Source organism: Amblyomma americanum, chromosome 1 (assembly GCF_052857255.1).
Source record: "Amblyomma americanum isolate KBUSLIRL-KWMA chromosome 1, ASM5285725v1, whole genome shotgun sequence".
Lineage (NCBI taxonomy): Eukaryota > Metazoa > Arthropoda > Arachnida > Ixodida > Ixodidae > Amblyomma > Amblyomma americanum.
The window spans coordinates 330,441,512-330,461,380 of record NC_135497.1 but is presented as its reverse complement, the minus strand read 5'-3'; the positions used below and the strand labels follow the sequence as shown (position 1 = coordinate 330,461,380).

The following is a 19,869-nucleotide window of genomic DNA, read 5'->3' as shown; positions in this document are numbered from 1 at the left end:
TAATCCACGGTGAAAGTGACGGAATACAGGCAAGTATAATATCCCCAATCTTTGTGTCAAAATGCTTAACCGATACCTTGGGCCCTGGCTACAAGGTCTCAAAAATGGCCAGCGGCGACTTACTTCTTGAACTGCGCGACAGCATCTAGTGTTCCAAACTATCACACATTGTGTCTATAGGGCACATCTCTGTCTCTTTAACCCTCCGCCGATCTCTAAACACAGCCCGAGGTGTAATCTCTGAATCTGACTTATCCATCTCACAGAAGCCGAAATGCTTGAAGGGCTCACCGACCAGAATGTAATCAACGTTCACCGAATCAAGATCCGCAGGGACAAAGAAATAGATGCCAAACACATGGTCCTCACATTTAACACCAGTACCTTGCCCCAAAACGATCGAAGTTGGATACTTGAAAGTCAACGTCAGACATTATATGCCCAATCCCCGCCGATGTTTCAACTGTCAAAAGTTTGGCCACGGCTCACAAAGTTGCCGCGGCTGCAAAACCTGCGCGAAATGCGCTTCGAAAGACCACCATTCTGAGGAATGTGAAACAGCACTGCGCTGCGCAAACTGCGAAGAAGACCATGCTGAGTACTCCAGGGTGTGTCCGTTCTGGAAAAAAGAAAAAAATAATTACCATAAAGACAAACGAAAACATTTCATTCAAAGAAGCAAGGAGGCGTTTTGCTCTTACCAACACATTCTCTTTCACAGCAAAACCCAACTTCCCTGATGTGCTGTGCGGGGGCGTAGCACCACACAGCACTACGGCACCTACCGAGGCCGCTTTCACAGTGCCTATGGCAGGGCCATCCATGCCTCAGCCAGGGACAGCGAAGGCTGCTCTGCCACCCTCAAAGCAGGGAGCGCCGGTGCATGGATCGGCATCCCGCAGGACCTCCCCCCGTCGGGAGAGGCCTGAAACTAACACAACCGCGGCCCTTCCGCGGTCCTCCAGCACCTCGGTTGAGATTATGGATACAACACCCACTCCGCCTCCATTACAGAGGTGGAACAGCTCTCTTGAGCGGAAAAAAGACAGGCCCCTCATAACGGGACCACCACATACGTAAATCCCCGTTCATTTCCTCTCAAAAACATAAACATGTTTTTTTTTTAATACAATGGAATTGCAGAGGACTTACGCGGAATTAGTGACATAACACATATTTTAGGGTGAACGTTACCCATAGTTTTGTCTTCAGGAGACGAATCTTGGTCCACAACATGTGCATATCCTAAAACATTATAAAACTTTTAGACGTGATCGAGAGCAGGAAAATCGACTCTCGGGAGGCGTCGCGATTGTTGTTCAACGCGGCGTCCCTGCTCAAGAAATAAAGTTCAAACCAAAACTTGAGGCGGTAGCAGTCAGCATCGTCAGCTACAAAACACTAACAATCTGTTCCGTGTACATTCCTCCACACTTTGCATTAAGAGTCCATGACCTACAAAAACTGATAGATGAACTTCTAGAGCCATATCCGGTAGTTGGGGATTTTAACGCTTACTCCCCTTTTTGGAGAAGCGAGCGCTGCGACTCTAGGGGGCAAAAAATCGAAGATTTTATTCTTACAAACAATATATGTATTTTAGGCACGGAAAAGGCCACATACTGCTCTCCAACCTCGGGCAATACGAGCTGTTTAGATTTGTCTTTTAGTTCTCCATCTGTTTTTAACGATTTTAAATGGGACGTTATCGACAACCCATATGGCAGCGATCACCTTCCTGCAGTAACCAGTTTTACATCTGCGCCAGAAATCATCCCAACTAAACCGCGACGTTGGAAGATGCATTTAGCAGACTGGGAAATTGTTAGAGCACAAGCCAATTTAGAAGATATAGTTTTAGAAGACCTCAGCATCGACGAGATAAACGAAATGTTCACGAATTGTATAATTAATGCCGCACACCTAGCTATTCCTCAGTCTTCAGGAGTGATGCGGCAAAAACACAAAGTGTGGTGGACAAGGGAATGCAAGGAAGCAAAAAAACAACAAAATAGAGCTTGGGGCAAATTTCGCAGCTACCGTACACGTGAGAACCTCGTACGTTTTAAAAAGGCAAGAGCGACGTTCGTCGCAGTGCCGAGAAAGCTTCATACCACAGTTACATTTCATCTATAAGCTGTCAAATGACATCAAAGAAAATGTGGGAACAGGTTCGGAAATTATATGGCAACTTCTCACCGTTCACGATTCCTCTTTTGACAAAACCTAGCATACAAACAAGCATAGGGGAACAGGCAGACATTCTGGGGGAGCACTTCGCTGCAGTTTCTAGTCCATCTCACTATACGCAGCCGTTCCTGAAATACAAAAGTATTGTCTAAAAACAAAGACTTCCAACAAGTGGAGGTGCAAACCAACAATACAACAATTTAATAACTCTCCAAGAAATCAATGCCGTACTGTCTGCCGACAAAAAAACTGCTCCAGGACCCGATCAGATACATTATCAAATGCTTGCCCATCTTTTCCAGCCTGCCATAGAGGCACTCTTGAATTTCTTTAACAATATATTCACAGAAGGAAAAATACCTAAAGAGTGAAAGAAAGCCATTATAGTACCATTCCTGAAACCTGGAAACCCACCAACTTAGCTATAGGCCGACAGACCTCACAAGCTGTCTCGCGAAATCTTTCGAAAGTGTCCTTAATATGATTAACATTTGTCCTTGAATCCCGCGAACTTCTTGATGTCCATCAATGCGGTTATAAAGAGGGATGCTCAAAAACAGACCATTTAGTTCTCCTCGAAAACAAAATAAGAGAAGCTTTTATACACAAACAGCACTGTCTTGCCGTTTTTTTTGCGATATGGAGAAAGCGTATGATACAACCTGGAGGTTTGGGATCCTGCGCGACCTGGGCAACCTACGTATCCGCGGTAGGATCTTAAACTGCCTCACTGACTTCCTTTTGGACCGTTCATTTCAAGTACGCCTGGGATGAACCCTGTCCAGGAGCTTAGTTCAAGAGAACGAAGTTCCTCAGGGGTGTATTTTAAGCACGACATTCCTTATTATAAAAATGAATTCGATAAGTAAAATAATCCCAAAGTCCATCCTGTATTCAGTGTACGTTGACGACCTTCAAATAGCCTGCACATCCTCAAACGTAGCAACATGCAAGAAACAAACACAGCTGACAATGCTTAAACTAGTGACATGGGCAGATCAGAAAGGTTTCCAGTTCTCCACGCAGAAAACAGTAGCCATTCTTTTCTCGCTGAAACAAGGCCTACAAGCCAACCCATTTATACATATGTACGGAACACAGATACCCGTTAAAAATGGGCATAAATTTCTAGGGATAACTTTTGACAAAAAACTCAACTTCCTGCCACATATAAACGCACTGAAAAAGAAAGCCTCCGGATCCCTAAATATACTCAAAGTACTGTCACGTAAACGTTGGGGTGCTGACAGGACATGTCTTTTACAAATTTATCGCTGAGTGGTACGCTCCACCTTGAACTATGGATGTATTTTACCTTCCTACCTGAAACGACTAGATCCAATACATAATTTAGGTTTGCGTCTTTCCTCTAGTGCTTACAGAACGTCACCCATAAATAGCCTATATGTAGAAATCAACGAACCGTCGCTTACAGATAGAAGAACCATGCTCACATGCTCATACATTTAAAAAATTCGTTCACTGCCCAAACACCTATGTTACCCAATAGTCACAAAGTGCCCATCTAGAACATTGTTTAACAACAAACCGCTCACTATCAGGCCACTGCTCCTGCGTTTTGAAGAGATGTGCCAAAGCCTCGGCGTACTAGATGCATTACCTGACATTGCTCGGAGACGAGATCCACTGCCTATATTGTGCAATTTTCCTGCAATCTGTGATCTCACTCTTACGCAGTTCCATAAAAAACAAACTCCGCAACAACATATAGTACAAGAATTCCTTTCACTCGAAGAAAAATACAGCAATTTTACGCAGTTTTATACAGATGGTTCAAAAACAGACGCTTACGTAGGGAGCACAGTGGTCCGAGGGAAGTCGGAGAAAATAGTACGAGTTCCACAGTGCTCATCCATCTTCACTGCAGAATGTTACGCAGTCTGTGCGGCCGTAGAAAAAATACAAAACGAGAACCTTACCAACAGTATTATTTACACAGACTCCCTCAGTATGCTTACAGCTTTGCACCCTAGAAATGCAGTTACTCCGATTCTTGGTGACATCATACACATGATAGTAACAGCCACAACTCGAGGACAAAACATAAAATTCTGCTGGGTTCCCAGTCATGTCGGAATAAGAGGCAACGAGAGAGCAGATTTCTTTACTGCTAAAGCTCGTGGGAAGAAAATAAAAAAGTAAGTATACCTTTTAAGGATTGCATAAACTTAGTACAGCGTAAATTAAAAGACAAATGGCAGTCGGAATGGAACGGCGAAGTGAGTAATAAACTACACTTGGTAAAGTCAGTTTAGGTGAATTTAAATCATGCGTGCACCAGGAACGTTTTAAGGAAGTGATTTTATGCCGTCTCCGGATAGTTCACACGCACCTTACACACAACTTCCTGCTAACAAAACAAGACAAACCTATTTGCGAATGCGGAGATGATCTTACGATTAATCACATTTTATTTTCATGTCTGCAACTCGAAACACTAAGGAAAAAGTATTTTACTCAATTTTATAATGAATGCAATCCTTTTCATCCAGCACTGCTCTTAAGTGATAATGCCATTGTTAACATACATTCCGTTTTTAGCTTTCTAAAAGAAGCAGGGGTACTTGAAAAGCTGTAAACCTTGAACCACTGGTTTGCTTTAGTACAGGATACACATCAGCCACTTTTTCATTCCTAAGAAGAAGGTTGAGGCTTTTTATTTCATTGGTTGGGAACCTCAGGATCCTTGCTCAGCCAAGGATAGCTGCTGAGGCTACCTGACCTTCTTTGCGGCTTTTACCATTAGCTATTTCCAGATTTCTTCTTCGCTGTTATTACAAGGCAGTTCAATACTTTTAGGCCATCTACACCATCGATGATTTTTCATATTCCTAAACACTCTACAGACAACCTTGAGCTTGGCGCAAGATGGCTTTAGCTGCCTATGTGCCATAAAACCCAACACAACACTCTCCCATGTGCCTCCAATTAAAATCCTTTGCCAGCCGCACGCGTAGCGCCCGCCTTTCCTTGGCCGATATACTATCATCGGGCGCGTGGGCCAACGCGTGGTGATTCTGCATAAAACTGAGCAGAGCTTCCAGTGGAATTGCGCTGCAGCGCAGTGCCGCTATCGCATTCACTGCTTCCCTCTGCACAGTCAATTTTAATTCTGGCGCGATTGCGTGCTCCGTAGAGCTCTTCCACCTATGTTCCTAGCCGTGAATGGACCAAGGTACAAAATTTTTAATTCAAGTTGTTTTCTTTATCTCTTTTTTCATGCGACGAAAATAAGTTATGAAGCGGTAAATTTCCACTATATCATTTTGTTTTGCCTTCATTGTATGGGCACGCGATGAGTTCCCGCTTAACGCCGCATGTGCCAACGAAGCGGCAGTCAGGGACCGCCAAATAATTCTCACTTATAGTGTTTTTCATGCTCTGCCGCCAAGTTTCGTCGCTTCTTGTGGGTATAGCAGGGGAGAGTCGGGAAGAACATCGCTTCACGCAGTTACCGCTAAACCGCCTTCACTAATCTTGCGACTATTCGCGCCGCATTAAGAACCAACGCCAGAGCCATATATTCCTTTGCTGGCCAATGCATATGTATGCACTGATACGCTGAGACCACAACGCATTGCACTGTTTCGCTCAGTGGCTGTAATACGGGATGCGTGCGCACCTATGCGCCGCAAATGCTCGGCTTCCGGCACGCTTTAGGGCATCGGTGTTTTTTGAACTTGGCGCCTAGTAGCAGACGACAGTATGTATCGTTGTGATGCTTTTTCCTTTCTTTTCCAATTTTGTCATCCCATTCTGCGTCAACGTACCTTGGCAACGCCTCTATGTGCGCGTCAAGGGTACGCCCCGCTCTGGGCGGTTAGGCGAATATCGAGAATACGGTCCGAGGTTTCATTTAGACGCCATCTTTTATGAGTACCATCGAGTGCCCGCCCGCCCGCCCCTTTCCCCCACACGCACGCACGCACACACACACACACACGCACACGCACACACACGCGGACACGCACACGGATTTTAGTTTAATGGGGCAAGTAAGGCTTCTGCATTAAAAATGAGGGTCATTACTTTTTGGACAACCTACTTAAAATGGCCTCTGGTCAGCTAGGCCGACCGCGAATAGTTGCTTCTCGTCTTGTGTTGAATAATTTTGCAAATATTTCAAACGAGGTTGCAGGCGCACTGAAGAAAGCGAAGCCAGGAGCCCGATGTGGTACCGTCAGACTTGGGGAGACCCGTTATCGAGCAGCAGCTGCCGCTGAACTCCTCGCGATCCCGGCGTCTCCAACGCCTCCCCGTCCGGCTGCAGGAAGGTGCCTCGCTTGCCTGAACACGTGTGGCTACGATTGGTATGCTGCTGGACTGGCTCGCGTCTTTGCCGACATGACCTCCTCTCCCTGGCTGGCGATTACCCACGTTGTGGCGCCCCTGAGGAGATGCGGAGCAAATATTTGTCAGTGCCTCAACTTCGTTCCACGACGAATTGCATGCAGGTTCCGACGCCTGGGCCTCCAACAGATACCGCGACGTGCATTATATTCTTTCTACCAAGGCCTTCTTGGATTTTCTGGCCTTCTTGCAGGACACAGACTTCAACGGCCACTCCAAGTCGAGCTTTCTTGGACAACACTTTTATTTGTGAGGCAACTGTGGAGTATTATAAGATACTGTTATGAACATATTGGCGGGAATGGCGAAACATCCTGAGCCGTAGCAAAATCTTGCTTTTAAAGCTTGTCCTGCGCTGGCGCCGAGTAGTGATTGCCATTGAAATCCAATAAGGGACGCCTTTGACAATAAATAGCAGAAAGTAGGAGCGTCCCAACTAGTGTTCTGTGGGTGTATTGATTGTCATGGAGCAATTTATGATATGAGAAAACGTCGGGGCATAAGTGTTTATAACCGAGAAGTTAACTTCCTGTTGGAAAATTGCGCTTGCCCAGAATTTCTTGGTATATGAGGCTAACAGATTACCGGACGGACTGTTGTCTTTGGCACACAGAGTGTCTGTGGCGCACGAGCCACCTTTCGATGCTCTCCTTCTTTCAACTATATCTCCTATCCTTCTTCTATTTTCCCTACTTCGCTGCCGTCGTTTTTGTGAGCGACGAAGTGAATGATGATGACCCGCCCCGGTGGCTCAGTGGTTAGGGCGCTCGACTACTGAGCCGGAGTTCCCGGGTTCGAACCCGACCGCGGCGGCTGCGTTTTTATGGAGGAAAAACGCTAAGGCGCCCGTGTGCTGTGCGATGTCAGTGCACGTTAAAGATCCCCAGGTGGTCGAAATTATTCCTGAGCCCTCCACTACGGCGCCTTTTTCTTCCTTTCTTCTTTCACTCCCTCCCTTATCTCTTCCCATACGGCGCGGTTCAGGTGTCCAACGATATAGAAAGACAGATACTGCGCCATTTCCTTTCCCCCAAAACCAATTATTATTATTATTAAGTGAATGACAAAATGCATGCCGCGGTACAATAGCGGAGGCTGCTCGAATCGGGCGCCGTACGAATTGCATCACGTCACCAGAGTACACTGCTTTTGCACCGAGCTTCCAGCACTCATCATGGGCTACGATTACGATTTCGGGCAAAAAATCACCCGATTTCCTCGCGCTAATGGTTTTGGAGAACGACGTTTTCTTCATTTCAAAAACCAATTTCACATCATCTTCACAGCAGTTGCGACCTTGCTGTTGGCCGTAACGACCAGACTGCGCTAATTAAAAAGTTAATTGAGAAGTGTGTCACTGCTAAAGTGGCTGCACATCGCTCTTCAGAAAAACCTCGCCATCCACGTAAATACGTGCCCTATTTGAAGAGAACTGCATCCTCGCCTCCACCGTGATAATCACCATGATAATACGTATGGAATAGGCGGTAAGAAAAAAAACAAAAACAGTTTAAATTGCTAAGCTCTATTCTTCGTCATAATGGCGCATTTATTGTTCCCATGTCATGACAGGTGTCGTATACATCTACGCCTCGCTAAGATTTTTGTACCTAAATACGGAACTCTGAGTTTGGACTAGCGAAAATACACTCGCACACCTTTCTTTTCTTTTTTTGAAACTGTACTAGGACCAGTGATCGACTTGCAGAAATGACCCATTAATTCACATCGATTAGAATACTTATTCTAATCCCCTGTTGACTTTAATTTCTACAGTCGATTTTTAATCACTACAGCAGAGTTAATAGGTCATGCAGCAGGTTCCGTCCAGTTAAGTAAGCAGATGCCTGTCGTGAACAGCTGCATTTTGGCAGTGTATATCATAATGCACCTCTTGGCAAAGAGAACGAGAGAAAAGCTAGAAACAGTGCAGACTATTTGTAGACTTTATAATTCCCAGCGCACGCTGGGAGACTTTTTTATTAAAATGAATAAAAAGAAACCCAGTCTTGGCATCGTCTTTTCTGACCTTAAGTGTTCGGAACGGATCTCTGTCAGCGAGTGAACAACAGTTGACGCAGTGCCACAAGTCACAAGTCAGTCACAAGTCAGTACCACTGGTCAGCTGACCTTACAGAATTCCCGTGTTCTAACCGAGGTACAGCTTCTCATACCACGAACTCTTACAACTGGCGTCTCCATTTTTCTAAAACCAAATTTATTGTCACAGGGTATCAATTATGGGTGAATGTGTGACTAAATATGAATCCGTAATTAAATGTATGGAAAAAGGCTAGCTGATTTGATGAAGTCCAGTGGAGAACGATAGTACGGTCCCTACGTCCAGGCAGTGTATGAAACAGGGTTGCTTGGTGAAAGACCCGCTACCTTGAGTTGCCGGATCCTTGTAGGCTTGAGTGCTGGGCAGTCCCACAGTAAGTGATGAATATCGGCTTCAATGTTCTCGTGTTTGCATATCGGACACCCGCGTCTCCATTTCTTCCATGCAGTAGTGGGTGATCTCAAGGTTAATATCAAGGCTGCATGGTGCTATATTGACCGGCCAGTCAAGCTGGACCAACGCCAAACCCTGATTGGGTAAAAAATGAGGAATATGCAAGCCTTCCGACGCCTATATATTCGTTTATTTATGTATTTATTTGTTTGTTTGTTTGTTTGTTTGTATGTTTATTTATTTCTATTTTTCATTATTTATTTATTTATTTATTTATTTATTTATTTATTTATTTATTTATTTATTTATTTATTTATTTATTTATTTATTTATTTATTTATTTATTTATTTATTTATATTGTAATGGGACCGACCGGCAGCAGTTCAAGCAGCGCAGCGAAGATGTAGACGATGTGCAGATGGGATTTCGAGTTATGCCTGTGAGTGTGTCCATCGCGTCGCTGTTCGACCAACACACACTAACCTGCGCTTCTAATAAACACCTTTACACTTCGTGGGTGTGTCTCGGTTCCCGTCCTGCTCCTCATCCTGGAACTTCAAAGCGGAACGCTTCTCGTCGGGAAGTCCAAGCGAACCATCGCAGCCCATCCCTACCACCATCCCCTGTTCCGGCTTGCCGCGCCAGCGTGACCCTTCACTCCTTAGTGGCACCAACGACCAGGACGTCATCGATTGGCTGGCCTCCTACGAGCGTGTCTGCAGTTACAATCGGTGGGACGATTCCGTTAAACTGATCAACGTCCTCTTCTACCCCACGGACGTTGGCAACCTATGGTTTCGCAACCATGAAGCCGACCTTCCCACCTGGTCGTCCTTTAAGACGAGCTTCGTCGACGTTTTCGGCCGCCTCGCCGTTCGGAAACTTCGCGCCGAGCAACGTCTTCGTGCTCGAGCTCAGCTACCGCCAGAGGCATTCACTAGTTACATCAAGGATGTCGTTGACTTGTGCAAGCGTGTCAACCCGTCCATGACCGAAACTGATAAAGTCAATCGCATCCTTAAAGGGATTGCCGATTACGCTTTTCAGATGCTCCTGGCGAGGAACCCCAGCTCCGTCACTACCGTCATCCAAATTGTGCCAATGCTACGACGGACTACGAAAGCAACGCGGTTCTACGCGCCAGTCCGGCGCGCCGGCGGAGGGTCTTGCTGGCTTGGCCCATAATGTATCGTCTTCTGAACAGTCCCTGTTCATGCAGCACGTCGAAGACTTCGTCCGAGAAGTCGCTCGCCAGCTTTCTCTGCTACATCACATTCTCGACCTCCTCTGCCCTGCTCTCCACCAGGCGGCATCCCTCACGCCCACTATCCGCCGCGCTATTCAGGAGCATTTAGCTGCAGTTCTGCTGTCCAGCCGCCCACTTCTGCCTGTGGCAGCACCGCTCACCTATGCTGAAGCAGTCACCAGTACACGTCGCTCTCCCACCCTTGCCGCCTACCGTAGTAGCCCGGCCTTTTATGCTCCACCGCCACAAGCCCCGTTTCGTCGGCCCCGGAGGCATTATTTATTTATTTATTTATTTATTTTATTATTTATTTATTTATTTATTTATTATTTATTTATGTAAATGTTTCTCCTTTTGGCAAACACAATCGTGCTTCCTTTTCCTATGTGTGGGTACGTGTATTATTCTATGTGTATGGATTTCCTTTCTCTCCCTCAAATACCGATTGCTTTCAGTTCACTCTTGACTCATTTACTGCGCTGTGATTGAGCGCATTGCTTCCATTATGGCAGTTTCGCAGTCTGCCCACGAGCAATCTACTCTAAAAAGTCTCGACCACTAAACCAAGTGTGGTTGGTACTGCAGGCAGCAGCAGTTAGTGAATATGCGAGTGCATTCCTCTCATATCAGTGTGCTTGTCTTCTGGTCAACACCTCGGCAATTACAGCCAAAACGTGCCGGTGCCCACAAGAGCGTTCGGAAGAAGAAAATTACAACAAAGCTGAATTCCTGAGCAGTCTAAGCGCGTAGCCACTAATTGAAGAAATGTGCTCCGCACTTTCTTGCGAGACATGCATCGATGAATGGTTGTCCCTGTACGTAGCGAGGTAATCCAAGTCTTGCGCGCTTTTGGCATTCCAGAAACTTTTGTGGGCCCATACGTATTCTCTCTTGTCACTTGCGTAAACTTTCGTCGACTCAAAATGTTCAGACCCTGTTTTGTTGTCGTTTCTGTTTCGCTTTTGTGCGAATGCGAGTCGTGTAACCAGTTTTTGTAAGTAACTCGCCTCTTAGTGGTTGTGGGCTCTACGAATGTTGCACTGCCCTTACGCACAACCTAAGACACTTCTTTTTTACGCACTTTTTGCAGGTGCATATTTGTGCTGTGGACGGCTTTCATCCTCTTCGGAACTGCATACGACATCTATAGGACGGTGGTGGCGGCAGAAGACAGGTTGACGAAATACAACGCCTTCACAGGTAAGAAAGTTTTTCGGTCGCGTGCCTTCGCTCGAACGAATGGCGCAACAAAAACTGGCCTTTGGAATAAGAACACAACATGCGCGGGTGTTTTTCTTCCAACGTTAACTGTTCTTGGCGCGCCATTCCTTCCAGCGGAACTATGTATACATAATAAGCCGAAGTAGCAAGTCTTGTCAAGTTCATTTCTTCGCTCTCCGGTCGCGAGCGCAGTATCTACAAACTCCACGCACGCACGCACCAATGCACACACACGCACACATAGTGTCTGTGTGCTGCGGCGCTCCTTCTCGCCCGAAAGGTATTGTGTAATTCCGATAGCCAGCGCTGCGTCGGCTGCAGTCGCCTGTGTACTCATAGGCACATTCGTCAACTTGAATTATTCCTTCAATGTACAAAGCACAGTTGTACGTACAGCACAATTATTCTGGCAAAAAAAGTATATAAAACAGAGTAAGGCGGACAATAGAGGCATCCTAGCGTACAAAGGAAACCTTCGGGGCTAGTGTAAAAGGTTGTATCGTATCCGGCCACAAACAACAGCCTGGGGCTCTATCAGAGCGTTGAAGCCTCAAGGAAAGTGCTTTCACAATGTTGGGAGACAAGAATAATCGAACAGCTTCCAGCAAACCTCACGACGCGTTCTGTGATTCGGCAACGCGATGATGTCCGATCGCTTTGTCTCTGTCGCAGCTGTGAACATCGCTGGCGCCATTTCGCAGGCTTCGTGCACGAAGCCGTGTAATCTCTCGCCCTTCGGAGGGCCTTCAAGAAGCTGATGGAGATGCCCAACTGGGGAGACTACTCAAACAAGCTCGGATTTATCCACGGCGTGCGGGTCTTCTCGGCCACGTGGGTGGTGCTGGGACACAGCCACATGCTTCGAGACCTTCACGCCAGCTGTGAGTATCAAGGACGCTCCAGGGTGCTGGCGCGAAACCTAAGCGGGAGAAAAAGTGGAAGGGGCGCCAGAATGCTGGAAGGCAACGTGCCGCGGTGGCTCGGTGGATGTGGCGTCTGGCTGACGAGTGCAGCCTCGTGGAACCGAAACGCGGTCTCATTTCGACAAAGGCGAAATGCAAAGTACGCTCGAGTGCTGTGCGCTGAACGCGTATGTAAAAGACCCCCAAGCAGTCGAATTTAATTCGGAGTCCTTTATTATAGCGCTTCTCATAACCCGCGTGGAGCTTCGGGACGTCGAAACTCATGTACCACATACAACGATATCACAGCATGAACTTAACACGATAGCTACGATTTAGTTTGGTCGGATGTATGCCAGAATTAATGCAAAATCGAGCGCGGGTAGTCCAGTCAGCAGACCTCAGCAATGACTCAGGATGACATTAAATATTTGTATATTTACGATTTTTCCTTTCCGTTCAGCTAACACGATTCGCCTCATGCGTCGGGTACAAGAGGACATCTTGCTTACTGTCCATTTGAACACCTTCATGGCTGTGGAGACATTTCTCGCCATAACGTAAGTATCGCAATGTCGTTGCTTTAGCGGATAACGGTTTAACGGATGAGGGGGCTATAGCAGCGCTTGAACTGGGACTTATGGCGACAGTAGACAGATAACACTTCGGCCAGCACTGTAGCAACTCTACCCAAATGGTTCCAGGCTCAGCGTTTGACTGATGAGAGAGGAATCGCGCACGATTGCGAGAGAAAAAAGTTTGTTTATATCGTTAATTCCACGCTTGTTGTAAAACAGGCAGTGAAAATGACCGCGCGGAGACATACCCTTCTGCTCCTGCCACTCGAATTTCCCGATTGAAAACTATCACCGGGAAAAGAGAATCATTAGAGAGCACAGGAATCGAAAGTTGAAAATGTGATTCTCTACTCAACCACTGAATTGTGGGGGAAAAAAAACTCCGTATCATTATTCTCCTCTTACAGTTCCATGACATATTCAGTTTATTGGTTAAATTGACCTAAAACAGCACTAATATAAAAATAAGCTCCTTACTTAAATTATCATACCCAATCTAAATGCTAACCGGACTTCCCACAGTGACCCTCATATGTTTTTCTCTTCTATCCTAAGTCTGTTTTCTTCGTGAGCACCGCTTGAATAAACGAGAGAGGATTCATCTGCACCAAAATCAAACTTTTGCAGCGCATTCATTTCCGGCTTCCTGGGGAGGGACGTTTCGCCGGTATTGCTCTACATCATGCCGCTCGTGAGACGCTATATCAGGTGAGCCGGAATGGGAAGGAATGCCGCCGTGTATTGTGCCGATACATAGTTTAGAATAGAATGATTTACACTGCACGGCTTCAACTACGAGCTTCGATTTGTGACGTGTTTTACTGAACGAAAAGAAAGGGTATAGATAAGTAGAGTTTTTGACAGAAGATCAATGCGAAGAAAAGACTGAGTACTTAACCTCTCTTCATATCCTTCCTGTGTTTTTTTGTTTTTTATCCCATGAGAGGGAATATGTTCACTTCTTTATGTTCACGAAGCTCATTGTCCAAGTGACGGCGCATTGTCTAAGTGGCGGGGCTGCAAGAAAACTACGACGACTTATTGTTTCTTCCGGCTACACACACAGAGCTATTTACCTCCTTTCTGTTGCAGCGAGCCTCATGCGTATCGAAAGCTTGGGTGAGCACTGCTTACAGAGAAAGGAGCGATAAAAAGGCAACAAACGCACGCGATTTCACGCCAGAAATCGTCTTTGTTATTTTTTTTACGAAATGGTGACTGTGAACAGCCGATGGCCGTTGATGTTCCGAACTTATAACGGCACTGCTGTATGTAGTTACACACCCACAGGTAGTTCGTGTTTCAAAGCTGGTTATTGGCGCTGATAACTCTGTCGGTAGACATCGTGGTACTCGTTTCCTGAGAAGTACACTGTTGATCCTGCAAATGCCACTAGCGCAATCAGCACAGAGGACCTATACACAAGCACTCTTCACTTGCGCCGCCTTTATCCATATCGCCCAAGGGTCATTCTGTAGCAGCCACACTCTTTCTTAGTTGGTCTGTTTCTCAGTTTCCGTTTGAGGCGTTCCTGAGTTTCGGGATAACCTCTGCATAGCTTGCACCGACATCACAGCAGCTGCCATGTTGGCGGATCCAGACCACGGTGTAAGGCTGCGCGCTCTTCTAATCCTCTTAGTGCCAACTACGCCAACGTGTACTGAGGAAGCATGGTCCACTTTCACGGCGCCTATGACGTCACGCCCAAGCTGTCTCCATAGCTGCTCGCACCTGTACGCGCGCTCGGGTAGGCTATAACGCATGCATCCACTGCATCTGCACAGACTGATGGTGCCGATGGCTGCGTTGCTGGGATTCGTGTACCTCATACCGGCCATCGTGGACGGACCCCCGCTGCACGACTACTGGCCGCTTTTGATGAAGCCCTGCGACAAGAACTGTTGGAAGACATTCACCATGAGCCAGAACTACATGGACGACTACAAGGACCTGGTGAGTCTTCGCGTTGAAGCGCGTTCAGCTGCTTGTGCAGAAGTTCGATTTTCCTACTTGAAACGATAATTGGGAGGCTGTGACGTGTGTGGCCATTTAACGGGCACGCTGACAGACCCCGTACTGCGCTTTGTTGTGTTCGGGATTTAAGTCTCTTTCTATGGCAGTGTGGGCTGTCGCATTATTATTATTGCCATAAACTTTAGATTCAAAGACCCCACACGTGCAGGCACGTATAAGAATGCACCGATGTAAACTTACATCACTCTGCTGTCTAATGCCCCTGAAGCCGTTACCTATAGAGCAAGAATAAAAGTGTACGTTGTTCGTTCGTTGACGAACGATTACATTTTTTTTCTCCCATTAAACAATGCAAAAACTTAACTTCAGCCCGCCGCGGTAGCTCAGTGGTTATGGTGCTCGGCTGCTGACCCGAAAGACGCGGGTTCGATCCCGGCCGCGGCGGTCGAATTTCGATGGCTCCGAAATTCTTGAGACCTGGTTACTGTGCGATGTCAGCGCACGTTAAGGAACCCCAGGTGGTCGAAATTTCCCGAGTACTTCACTACGGAGTCTCTCAAAGCCTGAGCCACTTTGGGACGTTAAACCCTCATAAACCATAAACCGTAAATCTTAACTGCAATGTGTAACTGAAACATTTGTATTTTGTGTGTCTCGCTTGTCAGAAGGTATTTTATGAGCTGCTCATGGTTTATTCTCTGGATTGCAGTGTATGCCACACTACTGGTACATCTCCATGGAATACCAGATTGCAATTCACAGCACTATAGTCATGGTTGCCATCTTCCCCAGGTGAACATTATTTCTCGCGTTGTCACTGCTATGGGAGACTTTGCTTGCATGAGATAAACTGATATTTACATCGAGTGACTCATTTTCCATCTTTGCCAAAGAGACTTCGTGTAAGCATTAGAGCTGACGTGTTGCTATTTTGATCTATTTCAAATAGCAACCTATCTTCTTTTGAATCAATGTGAGGTGTATTCCGAAGCTTATCATCTGTTTGAAATTGAAGTGTGCTGTCATGTTTAGTCGTAACAGGCAATGGATAATCGTCTACATAAGCGTAAAGCAAACGGAGCCGCTGATTCATACGCAAGAATGTCATTATTGTGTAGTATCAGCGTGAAAGCCTTTTTGTCGCTCAGTTCCTTCAACATGCCCTAAATATTGGCATTACCTACGGTCTACGCTGCCAACCGGCGTAAAAGAAAAACCATAAAGCCTGGCGCATCAACTACATTCAGTTAAGCTCTTCTCTTTTTGATCCCTTGGCGTTTTCCTCTGAGTTTGTCTGCGCACGTTCAGTTATGAGTGAAAGAGAAATGTGAAGAAACGTTTCTTTCATGTGCATTTTACAGGTGGCCTAAGGTAGCTTTGTGGCTTACGGGAGCTTCCGTAGCTGCCGCTTGCCTGACGGCGGGCATCCAAGTCTACGTCAAAAACTACACACAATTCAACATTGTTTTTACTGCAGACGTCCAGTAAGTCATTCTGGCAGTACACGTGCAGGCTTGTTTTGCGAACACGACGTAAGTCTTTGAAAAAGTGGGCGTTTATAAGATTCTTAGTAGTTGCGACAAAAGGTGCGGAGCGAGAATGAGCATGATACTGGTGGGGCTATGGTAACGACGACGCAGAGGAGGAGCAATGCAAGCTCCTTGAGTAGTGTATACATAGCAAAGGATATGCGTACAGCTTCATATGCGTCTGCCCGTAAGCATGAACAGAAAGCTTCGTCGTCAGATTGGGGCTTGTACAAAGGAGCAGGCGTGAAATGCTGTTGAAACCGTCATGGCCCTGAAGGGCGTGCACGGGGTGTAGCATGAAAACGTCAGGTGCTCACAAAAGGTATAAACTCTGCACGATCGGCATAGCTAGAACGGAAACGTCTACAACGTGAAACAAATTCTGAACTTGCCCCAGACTGCAATGAGTATATCTGATCGCGTTGGTTGCATTCGTGTGTCGATCATGCCCTTAAAAGAAGAAAAGCACGAGATGTGGGTTGAGGGGCTTCTTTTTCTTCCTAATTTCACATTCTGGAGTAGCGGGAGCTTCACAGAGTCTCGCTCCCTTGGTTTCCGTCTTTCAGTGTACCTGCGTACCTATCATTAGCGGCCTTTAACGTTTGCTAGATCGTCTCTATAGAGGATGAGGGCATGCCATTATACCTTCTACCTCTGTGAACTGCGCAGGAGTATCATCAACAGCTACATCAAGGCGTACACGCATGCGGCTTCCCTGTTCGTCGGCATGACCTTCGGTTGCCTTGCCGTGCGGCAAAACCAGCTGTCAAGGCTCATCCAGGGCGCCGCATGGGCTCTGGCCGCCACCGCATCCCTGGCCGCGCTGCTGGGAGTGCGCACCTGGTTCGATGGCCGGCAGCCGGAGAGGCTCGAGTCGGCCTTCTACGCGGGCCTCCACCGCGCCTCCTGGAGCTTGGGCGCCTCCTGGGTCATGTACGCGTGTGCGACGGGCCACGGCGGCTTCGTCAACAACCTCCTCGCCTAGCCCATATGTAACCCCTGGGAAGGCTCTCCTTCTCCGTCTACCTCGTGCACGTCACCCTGATGGGCTGCAACGCCACCCTCAGCCGAGAGAACATCAGTCAGCAGCCATTCCTGCAGGTACGTGAATGAAACGCGTCTGACTCGCATGCGTCGCTTGAATCCCGAAACAAGCACAGGCATATCGTCCAACGCCACAAAGATCGGCTAACTTTCACAGACCAAACTGCAATGAAAGGATTCTTTACTAACTTGATTACACGTTAGAAATCTTTAACCAGTGCTGCCTTTGTGTTTGATAAGTGGCCTCTTGATCCGGCGTTCAAATGTGGGACAGCCCGTTGTTAGTCGCTGGCGCGGCAGCGGAAACGCAGAGTAACTGCAGCTCGGTGTCAAAACACGCTGCTATCCTCAGCCATTTTTGATGTTTGCAGGCTCAAGCGTACCTGTCCCAGGCCATCATGTCCTATGTAGTGGGTTCCATCGTCTACATCTTCATCGAGTGCCCCGTGGCCTGTCTGGACAATGCATTATTCACCAAAATCATACCCAAGAAATCGATCATGAGTGACAACTCCAAAATTAAGGACGAAAATCAGGAACTGAAAGCAATCCAAGTCTCCAGCGGAGACGCCGCCGGCAAAACATGGGACGTGGCGCTGCCCATGCATGAGTGCATGAACGGCTTCCCTGACGTCACGAAAAACGCTATCAACGGACGTAACCTCAACGGCTACGTCAACAGCGCATGTGAAAGTGAATTTAGCGAAAAGGACACTGCACCCGGTGCCACCGTGATCACAGTGAATTTTTGAGGGCATGTTGTCTGTCTAGGTGCTCAAATGTGTAAATAGTTCGTTTTGCCTTCATATCGGTTGTTGGTGTGTTTATAGAACTTATGCAGAAACCTATTTGATCTGTTCATACACGGCATATCTAAACGGAGGAAAAAAACAAGGTGATGCAAGGGATATGAAAGACACATAGATAAATACAAAGCGTACAAAAGATGTCACGGTTGCATAGACGCGCAACCAGAATAATGAAATTACAAAAAATTGATGTTCCAAACAAGACATGAAATACTAGATTAAAGAAAGTACAGTTGAGTGAAATAATGTCGCACTTTTCTGCGTGAAATATTTTTGTTTTTTTTTACACCGATTCCATACACCAGGACGATTGTGCATTGAAGATTGCAGCCTGATATCGGTGCGAAATCGAGGAATGATCCACTCTTTGAAACGACGCACATTGTCATGTTTTTCTTCTCGCGTAATAATATGGCTCTACAGGGCACGGTCTAAGGATTTGAACTGCCTAAAGCTCCTCTATGCCACTTGTGTTCCTAAGTGAGAAAAAGAAGCAGTGGTGAATTCCATTCCGAATACAAAATTTGTTCGTTAAGCAGCACCGAAAGTTCTACATGTTGCACTCTTTCGGAAATTAAAAAAGAAGTACAACAGAAAATGACTGCACCCTCACTGTTTCTTTGCCTACACGGATTCGTGGTAGAAGCTGAGGCGACATCCCAAAGAACTCAATTTCGAACCCAATTACGAGTGTTTATACATGAAGTATCGCGGGCAAGGAAAAAGGCCCACAACAGCCGAAATGCTCAGGAATTCCCCATTCAATGGTATATAGGCACTTTCCCATTCAATGGTATATAGACCCCTTATTCACTGACTAAACTTATTCAATTTTTCATACAAGTGGCCATGCTGGGAAAATTAATGCACGCGAAGAAACAGTATTCCAGTAGCTCAAACGTTCTCCACCTGCCCCCCCCCCCCCTTCCCCCCGTCGCTTTCTATGTAGGAACGTATAGACAGCTTCCACTGGCGCATGCCAGATGGCCATCATGTTGGTGGACAAGGATCACGGCAAAAATTCGCGCGCTTGTCTAAGCGGCTTGTCGCGACCTGAACTGTGGAAACTTCGTATCAGCGAGGCGTGTTGTTTCACTGTGGCACCCTTAAGGTCAGATGCAAGCAATATATACACAAGTGACGAGTTTACAAACATAAAGAGCACCCGGATTCAAACCTGACCGCGGCGGCCGCGTTTCGATGGAGGCGAAACGCAAAGGCGCCCGTGTTCTGTGCGATGACAGGGCACGTTAAAGATCCCCAGGTGGTCTAAATTATTCCGGAGACCTCCACTACCGCACCTCTTTCTTCCTTTCTTCTCTCCGTCCCTCCTATATCCCTTCCCTTACGGCGCCGTTCAGGTGTCCGCCGAGATGTGCGACAGATATTGCGTCATTTCCTTTCCACAGAAAGCAATTTACAAACACCAAGTGCACTTGCGGATGGTGAGGTTCCCAATCATCGTCTGCCACGGTTTGATTAGCCAATCAAATCCCAGTCGTATACACATAAAATGCTTCGAAGAAGTCTACCTTACTCGATATTCAAT

At 46.7% G+C, this 19,869-nt stretch overlaps 1 pseudogene; it reads left to right on the top strand.

The window, feature by feature from the left end:
• Positions 1 to 5,376: 5,376 nt before the first annotated feature.
• On the top strand, positions 5,377 to 18,397 carry LOC144120807 (nose resistant to fluoxetine protein 6-like; annotated as a pseudogene).
• Positions 18,398 to 19,869: the final 1,472 nt, after the last annotated feature.